The sequence below is a fragment of the Pleurodeles waltl genome, chromosome 2_2 (genome assembly GCF_031143425.1).
Source record: "Pleurodeles waltl isolate 20211129_DDA chromosome 2_2, aPleWal1.hap1.20221129, whole genome shotgun sequence".
Classification (NCBI taxonomy): Eukaryota; Metazoa; Chordata; class Amphibia; order Caudata; family Salamandridae; genus Pleurodeles; species Pleurodeles waltl.
In genome coordinates, this window is record NC_090439.1 from 1,113,725,979 (window position 1) to 1,113,741,360 (window position 15,382).

A 15,382-nucleotide genomic window follows, 5' to 3' on the forward strand; every position below is an offset into this window, starting at 1 on the left:
TCAAAAGGCGCTGAGGGCCTGGGCAGAAGCCCATACAGAGGAGGTGCTGAGGAGGAGGAGCCAGAAGATGGCTCCCCAGAGGATTTTTTGCCACCAGTGGATGTTATCACTGCAACTGTGCCCCCTGAAAAACCAGGGAGCAGTGTCTCTGATCAAAGCCTGACCACAGAGGAAAAGAGAGAGGAGAGAGAGTTTCAATTGCAAATGGCAAGGCTAAAAATTGAGGCTCAACAGGAGGAAAGGAGGGCAGAGAGAGAAGTCAGGCAAGCTGAGGCTGAAAGAGCAGCCAAACAGATTGAAGCTGAAAGAGCTGAAGCTGCAGCTGAGAGAGCCTTGGCTGAGAAGAAACTATTGTTGGCTCATGAACTGAGTCTCAAGGAGCTGGAGATCAAGGCAAGACAGCCTGAGTCCAGCAGTAATGGTGGCAGCATACAAGCAGGACCTGCTGGAGAAAAGAAGATTTGTATACCCAAAAATGTGGTGCCCCGTTTTGTGGTGGGAGATGACATAGATAAGTTGCTAGCTGCTTATGAAGTTGCACTAGGGGCTCATGAGGTTCCTGAAGTGCAATGGGGTACAGCTATGTGGAGTTATGTGCCAGCACTGGGGAGGGACATACTTCTCACACTGGATCCTAAGGATCGAAACACATACCCACTTAGGAAAGCCATTTTATTTGCAAGTTTGAGCTGACCCCTGAGGAATACTGTCAGAGGTTCAGGGCCAGCACCAAACAGTTCACACAAACATGGGTAGATTTCTTTGTCTTTTCCAGTAAGGCACTGAATGGATGGGTGCGGGGCAGCAAAGTAGATGATTACAAAGGGTTATATGACTTGATTCTGAGAGAGCACATACTCAATATTTCTTTTACAGAGTTGCGCCAGCACTTGGTAGATAGTAAGCTGACTGACCCCAGGAAGCTTGCTGAGGACGCGGACCTCTGGGTTAGCACCAGAGTGTCCAAAAAGGCATCTGGGGGGGACTTCACAAAGGTGGTCAGGGTTCCCAACAGAAGAAAGAGTGGTGAGAAAAACCTAAAGATAAGGAGTTCTCAAAAGGCCCCCAAAAGAATTCCCAAGGGAGGGTGGTCACCATTCCTCTTCTAGAATTGGGAAGAAGCCAGGGTATTTTGCTAAAACATTAGGGAAGTTCATCCCCAAATGCCTAGAGTGCTACCAGCATGGCGACTCTAAGGGCGACTCCCAGCGCCTCAAAACGGCACAGTCCACCACTGGACAGACACCTGGGTTGGTTAGTGTAGTGCTCGGGTGGAGACAGTCCCAGTTAGCTTTGGGGAGAAGACAGAGGTTTCCCTAGTGTCCCTGGGAGAAAGAGAGATGGTGCCTAAAGCCTGCATGCCAGAAAATACTTCAAAGTATAGGCAGTGGGTCACCATTGATGGGCAAAGGGTGGAGGCTCTGCGTGACACAGGAGCCAGTATGACTACTGTCAAGAGTCAGCTGGTGTCATCAGAGCAGATAGTCCCAAATACATTCCACCAGGTCATAGTCGCTGACAATCGTGAGAGTCACCTACTGGTGGCTCTGGTTCCCTTTGAGTAGGGGGGGGGGGCTCTGGTACTCTGAAAATAGCTGTCCTGCCATGCCTGTAGATTGTCTGTTAGGCAATGATCTTGAGCATACTGCCTGGAAAGAGGTTGAGCTCAGATCCCACCTGGAGATGTTAGGTTTGCCTGAGTGGGTCTGCATGACCACACGGTCCATGGCTGCCCGGGAAGGGAGTCAAGGGCATTGGAGCCTGGAAAAATAGCCCAGACAGCTGCAAAGAGGAAGGGCAAGAGGTGCAGGAAACCCGCCTCAAGTGTTCCCACGGTGGTGGGCGGGGCCCCTGAGGAGGAGGAGGCTCCTGAGCCAACTGGGGAGGACATAGCTGACCTGGGTAACCTACCTGAACTTGCTGGTTGGCAAGTAGAGGGTGGGCCAACCAGGGCAGAATTCTGCAAGGCGCAGAAGGAATGCCCAACCCTTGAGGGTCTGAGGCGACAGGCCACAGCCCAAGCAGCAGGTGACGCCTCCGCCACTCACCATATTTACTGGGAGAATGATCTCCTTTACAGTGAGCCTAAGGTTCAAGGTCCTGGGGCAGCAGGTGTGCTGGTGGTCCCCCAGTGTTACCGGGCCTTCCTACTGGGTCTGGCTCACAACATCCCCCTAGCAGGACACCTGGGCCAAGACAAGACCTTTAACAGGCTTGTCACCCACTTCCATTGGCCCAGGATGAGGATAGCCTCAGATAATTTCTGCAGAGCTTGCCCCACCTGCCAGGCTAATGGGAAGACAGGGAAACATCTTAAGGCTACCCTGGTCCCACTCCCCGTCGTTGGCACCCCCTTTGAAAGGGTGGGCATCGACATTGTTGGTCCCTTGGACCCCAAAACTGCCTTGGGCAACAGGTTTATCCTGGTTTTGGTGGACCATGCCACCCGCCATCCAGAGGCAATCCCTCTGAGAACAGTGACTGCACCGGTGGTGACCAGAGCCCTGTTGGAAATATTTACCCGTGTGGGATTCCCTAAGGAGGTTGTGTCTGACAGGGGCACAAACTTCATGTCTGCATACATGAAGTCCATGTGGGATGAGTGTGGGGTGACCTACCAGTTTACCACCCCTTAACATCCTCAATCCAATGGGCTTGTTGAGAGATTCAACAAGACCCTGAAGGGCATGATTAATGGCCTGACTGAAGCCATGAGGTGTAAGTGGGACATCCTCTTACCATGCCTGTTGTTTGCTTACAGAGAGGTGCCCCAGAAAGGGGTGGGGTTCAGCCCCTTTGAGCTTCTCTATGGTCAACCTGTCAGGGGACCTCGAAGCACTGTTAAAGAGGGCTGGGAGAAAGCTCCCTAGACACCTCCCCAGGATGTGGTCAGCTACATGCTGACCCTCCGAAACCAAACCCAACGCTTTCTGGAAGCAGGCAAAGAGTAACCTCGAGGCCAGTCAAAAGGTGATGAAGGAGTGGTATGACCGAAGACCACTCTGGTTGAGTTCTCACCTGGAGACAAAGTTTGGGTGATGGAGCCAGTAGAGCCCAGGGCTCTCCAGGACCGCTGGACTGGCCCCTTTGAGATCAAGGAGCATAAAGGGGAGGCCACTTATCCAGTGAACTTCAAGACCCCTAGGCACCTCCTAAGGGACCTCCATCAAACCTCACTGTGAGAGATCTGAGGTCAGTATGCACCTGGTCACAGATGAGGGCATGGAAGAGGAGAGTGAACCTCTCCCCGACCTCCTCTCTGCCAAAGAAGGTGATGGGTCAGTGGAGGGTATCATTCTCTCTGACTCCTGACTCAAAACCAGAGAGGAGACTGCTATGAGCTGTCAGAGCAGTTCTCCTCCCTGTTCTCCCTTACTCCTGGACTGACCCACCTATGTGTTCATGACATTGACACGGGTGACAGTCCTCCTGTGAAGAACAAAATTTACAGGTTATCGGATAAGGTGAAGGCCAGCATCAAGGAGGAGGTCTCCAAGATGTTGACTTTAGGGGTTATTGAGAAATCCAGTAGTCCCTGGTCCTGTCCTGTGGTGCTGGTCCCTAAGGCTGCTGCCCCCGGTGCGAAGCCAGAACTCAGGTTCTGTGTGGACTACCGGAGTCTCACCTCAGTCACACGACTGATGCTAACCCCATCCCCCGAGCTGATGAGCTCGTTGACAGATTAGGCGCTGCCAAGTTCCTGAGCACGTTTGATCTTACTTCAGGGTACTGGCAGATCACCCTGACTGAGGGGGCCAAAGAGAGATCAGCATTTTCTACCCCTGATGACCATTACCAGTTCCGGGTGACGCCATTTGGGTTGAAAAATGCCCCCGCTACCTTCCAACGGTTGGTTAACGGGGTCCTAGCTGGCAAGGATGCCTACTGTGCAGCCTACTTGGATGACATGGCTGTCTACAGTTCCAGCTGGGAGGAACACCTGCTCCACCTCAAGGAGGTGCTTCAGGCTCTGCAGCAGGCGGGCCTGACCATCAAGGCTAGTAAGTGTCAGATTGGGCAGGGTTCCGTGGTGTACTTGGGACACCTAGTAGCTGGTGGGAAGGTGCAGCCACTCCAGGCAAGATTGAAACTATCAAGGCCTGGCAACCACCTAGAACACAGACTGAGGTGAGAGCCTTTTTAGGCCTCACTGGATACTATCGCAGATTCGTCAAGGGCTATGGTACCATTGTGTCACCCTTGACAGAACTCACTTCCAAGAAACAACCTAGGTTGGTGAATTGGACAGAGGCTTGTCAGAAAGCCTTTGATTCTCTAAAGGAAGCCATGTGCACGGCCCCCGTGTTCAAGGCCCCTGACTACTCCCAGGAATTTATTGTGCAGACAGACGCTTCAGAGCATGTCATAGGGGCTGTTCTAGCACAGCTAAATGAGGAGGGCTAAGACCAACCAGTAGCCTTTATTAGCAGAAGGCTATTACCACGGGAACAGAGGTGGAGTGCTATTGAAAGAAAAGCATTTGCTGTGGTCTGGGCACTGAAGAAGCTGAGGCCATACCTGTTTGGTACTCACTTCCGGGTTCAGACCGACCACAGGCCCCTCAGATGGCTCATGCAGATGAGGGGTGAGAATCCAAAACTCTTGAGGTGGTCCATTTCCCTACAGGGGATGGACTTTACGGTGGAGCATCGCCCGGGGATTGACCACACCAATGCTGATGGTCTCTCCAGATACTTCCGCCTTAGCGATGAGAACTCCCAGGAGGCTGGGTAGCTCTCCCCACTTTCAGCTGGGGGGGACACATGTTAGACCTGACAGCCTTAGGGTGGTCACCCCAAACGTTTTGCCTGCCTCCCTCCACTTTTTGGACACTGTTTTTGCTGGTTTTTAGACTCTGCATACGTTACCACTGCTAACCAGTGCTAAAGTGCAAATGCTCTCTCCCTTTAAACATGGTAACATTGGATCATACCCAATTGGACTATTTAATTTACTTATAAGTCCCTAGTACTGTGCACTGTATGTGCCCAGGGCCTGTAGATTAAATGCTACTAGTGGGCCTGCAGCACTGGTTGTGCCACCCACTTAGGTGGCCCCTTAACCTTGTCTCAGGCCTGCCATTGCAAGACCTGTGTGTGCAGTTTCACTGCCACACTGCCACTTCGACTTGGCATTTAAAAGTACTTGCCAAGCCTAAAACTCCCCTTTTTCTACATATGCCACCCCTAAGGTGTGCCCTAGGTGACCCCTAGGGCAGGGTGCTGTGTGGGTAAAAGGCAGGACATGTACCTGTGTAGTTTACATGTCCTGATAGTGTAAAACTCCTAAATTTGTATTTACACTACTGTGAGGCCTGCTCCCTTCATAGGCTAACATTGGGGCTGCCCTCATACATTGTTGGGGTGGTAGCTGCTGATCTGAAAGGAGTAGGAAGGTCATATATAGTATGGCCAGAATGGTAATACAAAATCCTGCTGACTGGTGAAGTTGGATTTAATATTACTATTTTAGAAATGCCACTTTTAGAAAGTGAGCATTTCTCTGAACTTAAATCTTTCTGTGCCTTACAATCCACGTCTGGCTGGGTTTAGTTGACAGCTCCTTGTGCATTCACTCAGACACACTCCAAACACAGGATACTCAGCCTCACTTGCATACATCTGCATTTTGAATGGGCCTTCCTGGGCTGGGAGGGTGGAGGGCCTGCTCTCACACAAAGGACTGCCACACACCCTACTGGGACCCTGGCAGACAGGATTGAACTGAAAGGGGACCTGGTGCACTTCTAAGCCACTCTTTGAAGTCTCCCCCACTTCAAAGGCACATTTGAGTATAAAAACAGGGCCTCTGCCCTACCACCTCAGACACTTCCTGGAGAAGAAAGTTGTAACCAGAACCTGCATCCTGCCAAGAAGAACTGCCTGGCTGCCTGAAGGACTCACCTGACTGCTTTCTGTGAAGGACTGCTGCCTTGCTGTTGCCCTGCTGCCTTGCTGCTCTCTGGCTGTGGTGAAGAAGTGCTCTCCAAGGGTTTGGATAGAGCTTGCCTCCTGTTCCCTGAAGTCTCAGGACCAAAAAGACTTCTCTCTTGCAACTGGACTCCTTGTGCGGCTAAAATTCGATGCACAGCTTGCTAAAAATGACGCACAGCCTGTCCCACAGTGAAATCACTGCATGCCAAACCGGAATGACGCAGCTTGACTTCGCAAGGAAAAGATCGACGCGGTGCCTGCAGTGCGACTGGAACTTCGACGCGCGGCCCACCAGTTCGACGCACAGCTGATCTGGGACGCCGCAGACCGACTTCCAGAGGGGAAATCAACGCAGCGCCTGCCGTGCGGGAGAAATTTCCCCGCACCGCCCACCGGAACGACGCAGAGCTTGACACAAGCCCAGGATTCCACGCACCGACCCCGGGGCATCTGAAAACCCTGCAACCCAAAGAGAATCCACGACCGAGCGATGGAAATCAACGCCCAGCCGTCCCTGCGTGGAAACTAAACGACGCATCGACCGTGTGCGGCCCGAGAAATTGACGCACACCCCTTTGTTTCCACGCTTCTCCTCCTCTGCGGTCCTTTGCGGAGATTTTTCACTCGAACCAGGTACATTGTGCTTAAAAGAGACTTTGGTGGTGATTCCTAGTTTGGCGGGCGGCGGTCGCCGCCCGCCAAGCGGGAACCGCCAGAAGACCGTACCGCGGTCAAAAGACCGCAGCGGTCATTCTGGCTTTCCCGCTGGGCGGGCGGGCGACCGCCAAAAGGCCGCCCGCCCGCCCAGCGGGAAAACCACAGCAACGATGAAGCCGGCTCCGAATGGAGCCGGCGGAGTTGCTTTTGTGCGACGGGTGCAGTTGCACCCGTCGCGATTTCCAGTGTCTGCTAAACAGACACTGGAAATCAATGTGGGGCCCTGTTAGGGGGCCCCTGCACTACTGCAGGGTCCCCCAGGGGCCCCACGACACCCGTTCCCGCCAGCCTGGTTCTGGCGGTCGAAACCGCCAGAACCAGGCTGGCGGGAAGGGGGTCAGAATCCCCATGGCGGCGCTGCCTGCAGCGCCGCCATGGGGGATTCTGCAGGCCAGGGGAAAACCGGCGGGAAACCGCCGGTTTCCCTTTTCTGACCGCGGCTTTACCGCGCGGTCAGAATGGGCCTGGATGCACCGCCAGCCTGTTGGCGGTGCATCCGCAGTCCCCTACCCTGGCGGTCTCGGACCGCCAGGGTAGGAATGACCCCCTTTGTTTGCTTTTAAAAGACTGAAGACACTTTGGGGGTCATTCTGACCCTGGCGGTAAAATCCGCCAGGGCCAACGACCGCGGGAGCACCGCCAACAGGCTGGCGGTGCTCCCTTGGGCATTCTGACCGCGGCGGTACAGCCGCGGTCAGAAACGGAAAACCGGCGGTGTACCGCCGGTTTTCCGCTGCCCTGGGGAATCCTCCATGGCGGCGCAGCTTGCTGCGCCGCCATGGGGATTCCGACCCCCATACCGCCATCCTGTTCCTGGCGGTTTTGGCCGCCAGGCAGAGGATGGCGGTATGGGGTGTCGTGGGGCCCCTGGGGGCCCCTGCAGTGCCCATGCCAATGGCATGGGCACTGCAGGGGCCCCCGTAACAGGGCCCCACCAAGATTTTCAGTGTCTGCCATGCAGACACTGAAAATCGCGACGGGTGCAACTGCACCCGTCGCACCCCTTCCACTTCGCCGGCTCCATTCGGAGCCGGCATCCTCATGGAAGGGTGTTTCCCACTGGGCTGGCGGGCGGCCTTCTGGCGGACGCCCGCCAGCCCAGCGGGAAACCCAGAATACCCGCGGCGGTCTTTTGACCGCGCAGCGGTATTCTGGCGGTCCCAGCCAGGCCAGCGGCTTCCGCCGCCGGCCGGGGTCAGAATGACCCCCTTTATATCACTTTTCAGTGATATCTTTACATTTTCTTATTGCATCTTTGATCGTTTTGACCTGCAAATATCCAGATAAATATTATATATTTTTCTAAACACTGTGTGGTGTATTTGTGTGGTACTATGTTGTGTTACTGTATGATTTATTTCACAAATACTTTACACATTGCCTTCTAAATCAAGCCTGACTGCTCAGTGCCAAGCTACCAGACGGTGGGCACAGGATAATTTGGATTGTGTGTGACTTATCCTGACTAGAGTGAGGGTCCTTGCTTGGACAGGGGGTAACCTGACTGCCAACCAAAGACCCCATTTCTAACAGGGTCCATAAGGGCAGTTTGAAAAAAAACGAATTTTTATAGGTATAGATGAAGCAATGCTGGGTGGTAGGAATTTTGTGGATTCCTGCAGATTCTGGAAGGTTCCATCACAAAATTGTGGGAAATATGTGTGATTTCCTGCAAAGTTGGAGGTTTGCAGGGCATTGTGGATAAGAAAATGGTGCTGGGTGCATGTGAAGCACACCACCCTGGACTCACCCAGATGTTTAGTTTTCAGATGTGTCTAGGTATTGTAGATTTTTCTACATGGCAGCATCCCAAAGTCCAAAGAGTGTAGACCTCACCATTCCAAGTGGGACGATTTTGAGAGTTAGACAAGCTCTCATGGCCCAAATGTAAAACCAACACCCAAGATAATCAAACGTCCTCTTGCATGCCGTGGGATAAGATGTTTTAGTGTGCAGGGGAGAGCTCAAAGACTGTTACCCCCTTCAGTTGGGGTGGGGGCATAAGCATGCCCATACTGGTTGGTAACCACCACCCCACTATTTTTTTTTTAATTCCCTGGCATCTAGTAGGTTTGTTGCCCCCCATGGAGTGAATCGGGGTAATTGCCCCATCTGCCCACCGGTGGGCAGAACAACTTTGTCCCCATTTATTAGGGGTGGGCGTATGGCCATACCTCCACCCTCTTTTTTATTAAAAAAATTCTTCCCTGGTCTCTGCTGACCTTTCTGCCCCCCTTGGGGGCAGATGGCCATTCCAAAAATAGGCCAATCTGGCCTCAAGGGGGGCAGAAATGGCCAACAGTAATGTGCCCCCATGGGGAGCAACCCTTGCCCAAGGGGCTGCCCCCCCAAACCAAACACTCACAACAATTCCTGGTGCCTAAGTGTTTTCTGCCCCCCGGGGGCAAATCGGCCTAATAGAAATAGGCCAATCTGCCACATAGGGGGGCAGAAATGACCTAAAATAAATTTGCCCCCCAGAGAAGTGACGCTTGTCGAAGGGGTCGTTCCCCAGCTGTATTTATTTTTTTAATCCCTGGTGCCAAGTGGTTTCTGCCCTCCTTGGGGGGCGGGGCAGAAATGGCCTCAAAATATTTTTGACCCACAGGGGAGCTACCCATGCCTAAGGGGTCGCTCCCCTCCTGTAAAATAAGAAGAAAAGTAAACAATCCCTGGAGTCTAATGGTTTCTGCCATCCTGGGGACAAATTGGCCTAATTACAGTAGAATCCCCTTCCACCCCTGCCCTCGACTCATGGGGGGAGTGCTCCCCCCACGAGTCAAGTGCAGGACAACCTGGGCTCGTCCTTGGCACTCAGCGACCGTAGCTGAGGATGAGACTGGATCGTACTGGGCACCCATGGGGTTAAAGGTCTCCTCACCAAACAACTGTGAGAAAGTGCCTCTCTTTGGTGGTTATCCTCCCACTTTTTGCCTGATGTTGATGTGTTCTAGAAATTGTAGTGGCCAGGGCCCCTGTTAACTAGGTCCCCTGGGCCAAAGCTTTTTCCCTAAATCAGTTGTGATGTATTGGCACAATTTGATACACCCTTAGCTACCACTATAAGTCCCTAGTAAAGGTGTACCTAGGTACCCAGGGCATGGGGTGCTATGGCTAGGCTCCTGAGGGCATCAGCACTGATTGTGCCACCCTTTAGGGCCATGCATCCAGGTGCATCCAGCACTGCCATAGCAGGCTAAGTGTCCTGGTGCAAACATAAATTCCAAACCCAACATGACACCCTGCCTGTGTGCCCTGTCCCCCATACCTTGCATGCACTATGGGTAAGACACCCCTCTGGCAGGACTTTCCGTCCTAAGGCAGGGTGCTCCATATTACATGTGAGGGCATAGCTGCATTGTAGGAGGCTGGTCTGGTATGTGGTGGGTACCCATGGTACACTTTATACCAGGTCCAGTTATCCCTTATTAGTGTAGTGTAGTCAGTGTCTAGAAGCCAGGCTCTCTAGGGTTAGCTGTAGCTGAGCAGCAAAGGCTTATTTAGAGGACATGCACAGCTCATGCAATACCACTGCAGTCACACATTACTTACACACATGAAAAAATACTCAGTGTTACCAAAATAAAGGTGCTTTATTTTAGTGACACAAATGCCAAAAATACCATAGAGACTATACTCCCTTAGGAGGTAATACACACATTATATACACTAGTTTGCAGAAATAGCAATAAAAACAGTTAGAAGACAGTGCAATTAGTGAAAATCACAATAGTTAGAATTGGGCCTAGGGGGAACACAAACCATATACTAAGAAAGTGGAATGCGAAAGTCAGTTTCCCACCTAGGCAAAGATAGTGTGTAGAGGGGTGCTGGGAGTATTAGAAAACACAAAAGGTAAGTAATAGAACCCACCCCAGAACCCAGGAAAGCAGGAGTAAATCACAGTAACTTAACCAGAACACACAAGAACACGAGAAAGAAGATTATGCAAGAACTAGAAGAGACTGCAAGACACCAGCGATGGATTCCTGGACCTGAAGACCTGTGGAAGAAAGGGACCAAGTCCAAGAAGCACAGAAAAGTCCAGGGAGAACAGGAGCTCCTGCTAAACTGGATGACAGTGCAAAAGAGGAACCACCTGTGAAGAACAACAGTCAGGACTGCACCTAAGAAGATGGAGGCAGGTTCCTGGTTGGTGCAGATGATGTCCCACGCTGGATGGATGATTGCAGTCTGGTTTGCATTTCTGGATTCCGCCAACAAGCCTTGGCATACTCAAAGCTTGTCGTTAGCAGAAAATGGCGCTGCCCGGGACCAGGAGGGTCCTGGTGGACTCTGCCCAGGAGAGGGAGCCAGAAAGGGCTCTCAGCAACTCAGAGAGCCCATAGATGACCAGGCAGCACACACAGGGGTTCCCACAGCACGGGGACAAAGTAGGTGCAAGAGGAGGCCCAAGCAATACAACAACAAAGGGTCCCATGCCACTGGAGAACCACGCAGGAAGCTGTGAGTCGCAAGATAGAGTGCTGGGGTCCGGAGCTGCGCAGTGCATGAAGAACTTTGTGGAAGGAAGCCAAGAAGTCTTGGCAACTGAAAAACATGTGATGCACGGGGTACTGTCTTGTGTGGGGATGCAAGCCTTTACCTCCACCAAAGTTGGACGGTTGGACGTCAGGACCGATGGGACCACTTCAGTTCACCACCCATAATGCAGGATCCACACAACTCGTCGGGAGAGAGGACCCACGCAGCAGAGGTACCTGCAGAGCGGGGGAGTGACTCCTTCACTCCGAGGGAGATTCCTTTGCTCTTCTGGTGCAGGCTGAAGACAGGCTGTCCTCTGAGAATGTGTGACCAGGAAACAGTAGCTGGCGGGAGCTGAAGATAAACTTTTGCAGAAGCCGTCTTTACTTGTTTGTTGTAAAGTTCCTGGAGGGTCCAGATGCAGTTTCTTCAGTATGAAGGTGGAGTGGAGGTTACAGAGGATTCTGAATCTGAGGAACCACCCAAAAGAGAGACCCTAAATAGCTCTGAAAGGCGGATTGGTCAGCTAAACAGGTAAGCACCAATCAGGGGAGGGCTCAGATGTCACCTCCTGTCACTGGCCACTCAGATGCTCCTAGAGTTCCCTGTCAACTTGGAAAACAAGATGACAAAACCCAGGGACACACTGGAGGAGCTCTGGGAACCACCCCTGGGGTGGTGATGGACAGGGGAGTGGTCACTCCCATTTCCTTTGTCCAGTTTCACGCTAGAGCAGGGACTGGGGGTCCCTGAACCGGTGTAGACTGAATTATGCAAGGAGGGCACCAAATGTGCCCTTCAAGCGTTTCCAGTGGCTTGGGGAGCCTACTCCTCCCAAGCCTGTAAAACCTATTTCCAAAGGGAGAGGGTGGAACACCCGTCCCCCAAAGGAAATCCTTTGCTCTGCCTTCCTGGGCTTCTGCTGCTCAAGCAACAGGAGGGCAAAAACCTGTCTAAGAGGTGGCAGCAGCTGGGGCTGCCTGGAAGGTTTCGGAAGACTGTAATGGCAATACTGGGGGTCATCTAAGGAGCCTCCAGTGTGCAGGGGATCATACAACTTATGCTTGCAAGTTACCAATATGTAGCTGGACATAGGTAGTGACCAATGTCCAGTACACGTGTAAAATGGTGTCCCCCCACTCACGAAGTCCGCGAATATGGTCCTGGAGGTTGTGGGGGGACCTCTACTAGTGCAGGGGTGCCCTCACACACAGGTACTCCTCACCATGGCCTCAGGGCTGGAGGGCCTGCTATAGGGGTGACTTATAAGTGACCTGGTGCAGTGTAAATGGCAGTGAAAGGGTGCATGCACATTTTCACGCAGGCTGCAATGGCAGTCCTGCAGAAGACGTTGCATGGGCTCCCTATGGATGGCAAAATATATGTTGCAGCCCATATGGATCCCCTGAAACCCCAATGCCCTGGGTAGCTAAGTACTATATACTAGGGACTTATAAGGGGACACCAGTATGCCAATTATGGGTGAAATACTGAGTTAACAGTATGCATTAACCATAATTTAAGGGCGAGAGCATAACTACTGGGGTCCTGATTAGAAGGATCCCAGTAGACACAGTCAAACACACTGACAAACAGGCCAAAAGGGGGGTAAACTAAGCTAGAAGGAGGCTACTTTCCGACATGCATGAGCAATATGGCCCCACTGTGTCCTGGGACATAGTGAGTGAACAGGGCAGCCATTTTAATACGTGTACTGGACACTGGTCAAACATGAGTTTCCCAGCCACATGGTGGCCACCCTGAATTCTGGGTTGTTTGGTATCAAACGACTCAGACTGATAAATCCAAACTGGAACCAGTATTGGATTTAACCTAAATGTAGCCAGAGGTCACCTTAGAGGTGCCCCTTGCAAAAGCTAACGATCCTGGCATGGTTGCTGAATGGTCCTATCCAGCGGCCATCTCCAGACAGGCAATATTCAAACCTTGGGGAAAAGCCCTGCCTCTCCGGTTTGTAAGACACTGCCCTTCGTGGGTGTTGGGCCTAACGCCCCCTCCCTCAGGAATGCGCACTGTCCTGGAGGTGAGCTTCAATGGAATACTGCCCTTGAAACTCAACTCCCAGATCCTGCTGCTAGCAGCAGCTGACATCCCCCTTTGTAGACCCCAATTTGTGGCAGGAGCAAAGGTGGAAAATCCAACAAAGGGCAGGAGGAGTGGCCTGACGTGGCATGCACCATCCTTAAGGTGTTGCCTGCGAGGTGGATCCTCAAATTCAGTTTCCTCTATCACAGGATGGAGAAAAATAGCCAATTGGGTTTAGGGCAGTGGCCCTTCCCACAGGAAGTGGTCACTATATAGTGGGTGTAACAACCCAAGGGTAATTGCCCCATTGGGCACTACCACGTTCAGTCTAAAACGCCCCATAAATTCAGTATTTAGATGGTAACCCTAGACCTAGATTTCAGATCAGATTCAAGGAAGAAAAGAAGACAGCATCAAGAAGAACCACAGCCCTAGAACTACGGACCTGCTGCATCTGAAAAGGCGCCAAACCCTGCCAGCTGCACCCAGGTCTTGAGAATCGCTGCTTCAGAGCAGCTGAGCACTGGACTGACCTCACAAGACCCAGAGGACCTCCAGTGTCACCGATAGCCCGTGATCTCCCTCTTGAGTGGAGGCACCACTCTACAAATCACACAAGCCAGTGAGGGTTACTTCACTGACCGGCCAATTATCTCTGCAACCAGAAGTTGCAGCCAGACCCGATGACACACCAATGACCATCAGGACAAACCCTGCCAGTGTGCCAGCTTTGGTCGCACTGCGCCCTCTAGTGGCCGAGTCGGGCCAATACCCCGAGTAATGGTCAATGCACGTCAGAACCCAAGCAAAACAGCTCCCTCTGAGCTGCAACTGGACCAGAAGACTGTCCTAGTCAAGGGACTCCAGGAACACTCCAGACCTCCCACCAGAGCGCCCTCGTCCTGTGACTGACCCTGACCGCGACCTGCACCTGGACCAGAAAGTTACCTTTGCACACAGCCTGTGGATCCACAACTCACTCTGCACTTGGGTGCCCTGCGACCTGCACTGAGGAATTAGCTGTGCCATAAGGGTCCCTCACCCCTTGCAACCTCAACACCACAAGGAGATCCCAAGGCACCATCTTTAACTTTACAACTACAGACCTTTTCCAAGTGGTCCCTCGCCGTGCCCTCCATCACCGTTAAGAGTTCTTCTAACCCTGCTCCCACCGGAACAGGGAACAGGGAGCCGCCTGAACTTCTTCTACTGGCACAGCGTGCTCACCGACAACTGTGACCAACCTGCCAAAGCTGAACTTGGTAAAGCAACTTTATGATTTTCTATGCATTTTTACAGGTGGCCTGCCATTGAAATCTTGGGTGTGAAATTACGCACAGAAAGACTATGGGGGTAATTTTGACCTCGCCGGTCTTTTCTCAAGACGGTGGTGGCGGTTTTCCGCTCGGCGTATTATGACTCTTGGCAGCCCTCCGTCCTTTTTCGGACAGAGGGCCGCCAACAGACATACTGGCGGTCGGCGGGGAAGTGGAGGTTTCTCCACCTCCACTGCCACGTCAACAGAACACTGCCCACTGAATCACGTCCTGTGATTCGGCGTGGCGGTGTTCTGTTGAGGGTGTGGTGTCGGCGGAGCAGTCCCCATGGATCCCGTCCCCTCCCGGAGGAGCACCGGAACAGGTAAGGTGATCGTCCGTTAGGGGAGGGGGGGTGTTGTGTGGGTGCATGGGGGTGTGTGTGTGTGTATGTAGAGGGGGTGTGTGAGTGTGTGTATGCTTGTGGGGGGTGTAGTGTGTTTGGGAATGAGTGCGTGTATGTCTGTAGGTATGTCTGTATGAATGTGTGCGTGCGTGTATGTTTGAATGTGGGTATTCGTGTCTGACTGTGTGTGTGGCTGTTGGCATGTTTGTCGGTGTGTGTGCGTGTATGTGTGTTGTGGGTGCCTGCGTGCGTGTCGAGTGTGTATGTGTGGTGTGATGTTGGGGGTAGGGGTGGGGAGGGGGGTCCTGCCACCTTTGGGAGGTGGCAGGGGTGGTGGGGGGTGTAGGGGAAGGAGTTGGGGTAGGGGTGGGGGAGACCCCTATCAGTGCCAGGGAAGGAATTCCCTGGCACTGATAGTGCTCACCGCCATGGTTTTCATGGCGATTCCAAACCGCATGGAAACCATGGCGGTCAGCCGGGTCAAAATTCCACCGGCGGTATAGTGACGACCGCCGGGCTGGAGACCCAGGTCTCCAGCC